Genomic DNA, 4,625 nt, shown 5'->3' with positions numbered 1-4,625 from the left:
TAATTGTTTGCATGAAAAAAAAGTATACATGGAAAGATTTTCTTTTTCTAAACTTCTTTTTCTTATATACTGTATATATATATATATATATATATACAGTATATATATAATATATATATATATACAGTATATATATATATATATATATATATACAAATTTCATAGTATGAATAGGGAAAGAGTAGTTCAAAATGTGTTCTTTTTTATTCCAACGTTTCGTGACTCTTAATCACATTGTCCAGGGCTAAAAATAAAACATATACAAAAGAATTAAGAAGCAGTTAAAATTTATTACAAATTCATTCAAAACTATAAAAATCCGTTAAAATTCAAATGAAAATTAAAAGGAAAAAAAAAAATATATATATATTTATATATATATATATATTATATATATGTATATATATATATATATATATCAGACAAAGTAGTGGAACCAACTCGCAGAAGCGTAGTGAGAAACTGAATGTCAACAAGAGTTAGAAAACAAACCACTTCTTTGTCTGATATATATATATATATATATATATAAATATATATATATATATATATATATATATATTTCTTTTTTTTTCCTTTTAATTTTCATTTAAATTTTAACTGATATTTATAGTTTTGAAAGAATTTGTAAAAAATTTTCACTATTTCTTAATTCTTTTGTATATGTTTTATTTTTATCCCTGGACAATGTGATTAAGAATCACGAAACGTTGGGACTACTCTTTCCTATCCATACTATGAAATTTGTGTTCATTACTGGCTGTTGCTGCCTTCACCGAAGATATATATATTTATAATATATATACAGTATATGTTTGTGTAAAACTCATTATTTCCTCTGAAAAATTATTTATCCATGAAGAATTATTTGTTAGCAAGACCTTTGAAATGAAAATAGTATGTGGCCTACCTTTTTGGATCTGTTATAGTATGTGGCCTACCCGGTTTGAATGTGTCCTACCTAAGCCGGTTTGAATGTGTCCTACCTAAGCCGGTTTGAATGTGTCCTACCTTAGGAAGAGTTTGTATATATATGTAATGAAATCAATTATTTTTCACAATTGTTTAATATCTAACAATACAATTTTAAAAGAACAGTTTCCTTGCCTACGAGTATGACGGGAGAAGCTAACTTAAAAAAACCCACCTAACCTATGCTAAAAGCCGTGTCCTTACCTGGGGGGGGGGGGGGGGCTGCACCCCCCCGGACCCCCCCCCCCCCCTTATGCTAAAAGCCGTGTCCTTACCTACGAGTACGACGGGAGAAGCTAACTTAAAAAACCCACCTAACCTATGCTTTGACACCCCCCCCCTTACACAACATTAACATTGACTACATAGTTAAATACTGAAATCCATGTGTACTTACATGATCAATATTCGTAATAACAGTATGTAGGCCACATACTATATCAGAGACAAAATTCCGTAGGCCACACTCGAAAGGTAGGCCTCATACTATAACGGCACCATGAAAACTATATTTAATATTGTAACTTCTACAATATTGGTAGCAACCCACTATAGTCGATCAACCCCCAACCACATCACTGTTAAAAAACTTAGAGAGAGAGAGAGAGAGAGAGAGAGAGAGAGAGAGAGAGAGAGAAGGATTAACCATCTTCATCAATACATCATTGCCTTCACTTCCACACTCTGGGACGCTCTACAACCTTCCATATTTCCCAATTCACATAACCTGCTTTACATCACGAGGCGAGACTGTCATCCTCTGGGGAATTCTTTATCACTATTTATGAAGACATTTTCACCATTTTGATTCCCTATATCATAAAGCATACATATGCATGTATGCATTTATTTACAACAGAGGGTGGCTACTGAAAAAAAAATAGTAAAAGTCACTGCCACAATCACCCTTTTGATTCCCTATATCATAAGGCATACATATGTACGTATGGATTTATTTACAACAGAGGGTGGCTACAGAGAAAAAAAGCAGTAAAAGTCACAGCCATAATCACCAGTTTAAAACTAAATCACGTAGGAGTCTGGCTGGCTATTCGTTTCATGGGCTCCTACAACTTTCAAATAGGCTCCTAAAGCCACTAGGACAGTTGGAAGACCCAGGCCTACATGACTGAGGAATATGAAGTACTGATTTAAAAGCCCAAGATAGAGACGACTGGTGAAACCTTACCGAGATCTTTTGTATCAATAGGCGTAGGAAGAGATGATGATGATGACGACATAGAATCTATACGCGAATAATTTGGTCAACAAAAATGGTATAAAAAATATCTGACAAACCGAACGACCTAAATCCAGGAAGCTACTGTCACTACTCTCTACCTAACGACGCAAAACCAATCAGCTAAATTAAACCTCAAAGAGTCTCGGCTCGAAGAAATCATGCGATTAACTTTGTCCTTTTCCATTCAGTTTTTTATATACATTACAAGAAATAAATAAATTCCTCTAAATCTATTTTCTCCCTGATGTTGAAAGTTATCATTCCTGGTTCCCCCAAGCCCATAAGGGGGTCGACCACCTCCCCACTTTGGTTTCGTGCCTTGAACCTATTTTTTTTTTTCCTCCTGAAATTTGAATGACTCTCATAGAGGCGCTATCGATCTCTGAGGGTAATAATTCTCTTTGTGAAGATCTTCTCGTGAAGGGTTAAAATAATATTAACATTTTCAGTTGTGTCTGGGTCACTGGTGCAGGTATGTTTGAACGCGATGGTGTATATAAAATTTCTATACATAGGCATTTCCATTATACAAATACACATACATGCATACTGTATATATTCATAAATATGCATATAGGCCACTAATACTTCTTAATATCGATTTCGTTCTGCCTCGGGATCAGTCACCCAGGAGGAAATTAGCTTCTGGTCAGCCAAGGATTCGAACCCTGACCAAGTCGAAACTCAGTCGACTGTAACCTCAGTTTCGACTTGGTAGGGGTTCGAATCCTTGGAAGACCAGAAGCTATTATCAAAAAGTTAATTACCCCTTGGGTCTCCGATCCCGAGGCAGATTGAAAACATATTAAAACATATTAAGAGGTATTTGTGGCTTACAAGAATAAATGAACATCACAAATGCTAGTGATAAATTATCATTCATGAATATATATATATATATATATACACGTCCCCTTCCACATACACAAATAGTCATACGCCTGTTTATATATATATATATATATATGTGTGTGTGTTGGGTGTGTGTGTGTGTTTGTGTGTGTGTATATATATATATATATACCTATATATATATATATATATATAATGTACGTGACCCATAAAAAGGATGGCTAAACATTTAGACAAATTTGCACACGCACGCACATATTCAACCCTTCCCACCCCGTTCCATCCCACTAGGGTATGACCAATACCTCTCCCTTACCCTCGAACGCGGAGAGATGAGTGTTAGGATTTATATATATATATATATATATATATATATACATTAAAACTTTTAATCCCTAGCTCCTTAACTCAAGACTTTCCAACGTGACCCTTTCATCAGTTAATTTCATCATGCGTCATCCCGTCAGATTGACAGCTATCAAAATCTACTCTACGGATCAGCTAAAGGGTGGCTGTCAGTTGGCGATGCTTTCAGACGACGGTGAACGATTGTTTCGTTCTTCACAATCGTTAATGATTCTTTCATCATGTTTTTATTAGGTCGTTTTGATTCGCATTATTATTTAGTGTTTTTCTTACTCCATCTCATCTTTTTCTCCTATTCTCTCACTTGTACGTATTCCTTCTTTTGTCTTCTTTTATTCTTTATATTTGGTTTTTCTTCAGATTCATCTCTTCTTATTTGCTTTTCTCATTCCTCATCTCTGTTTTAGTCCTCCTCCTGTCCTTCCTCTTCCTCTACTCCCTGTTTTCTCCTTCTCTTCAATCTTGCTTCTCTCTCTTTATTCTTCAATAACATACTTTTCCTTCTCGTTCAACTTCATTTCATGTCACTTTCTTCCCCCTTTTATTCTTTTCTTCTTCCTTTTCAGTCCAATCTTTATTTCCTGTCCCTTACTTCCCTTTTATTATTTTCTTAAAGTTCCTCACAATCTTTATTTCCTTACACTTTCTTCCCCCTTTTATTGCTTTCTTCCTCCTTATTCATCCAACCGTTATTTCCTGTCCCTTTCTTCCCCCTTTTATCCCTTTCTTCCATTATTCCTCACGATCTACATTTTCTTACACTTTGTTCCCCCTTCTTATCGTTCTCTTCCTCCTTATTCATCCCACTCGCTATTTCCTATCACGTTCTTCCCCCTTTATCCTTTTCTTCCTACAGCTCCTCCCAATCTTTCATTCCTATCCCATTCTTCCCCCTTTATCCTTTTCTTCCTACGATTCCTCCCAATTTTTTATGCTCTCCCTTTCTTCCTCACGTTTTATCGTTTTCTTCCTCCTTATTCATCCCAATAGTAATTTTCTGTCCCTTTCTTCACCCTTTTATCGTTTTCTTCCTCCTTCTTCATCCCAATCTTTATTTCTTACACTTTCTTCCGACTCTTGTCCTTAACTTCCTCCTTATTCCCCCCAATCTTTAATTCCTGTCCCTTTCCCTCTCCCTTTTATCCTTTTTTTTCTACTGTTCAACCCAATCTTTAATTCCTATCCCTTTCTT

Source organism: Palaemon carinicauda, unplaced genomic scaffold (assembly GCF_036898095.1).
Source record: "Palaemon carinicauda isolate YSFRI2023 unplaced genomic scaffold, ASM3689809v2 scaffold2214, whole genome shotgun sequence".
Taxonomy (NCBI): Eukaryota; Metazoa; Arthropoda; class Malacostraca; order Decapoda; family Palaemonidae; genus Palaemon; species Palaemon carinicauda.
Note: the sequence above shows the minus strand (reverse complement) of the source record.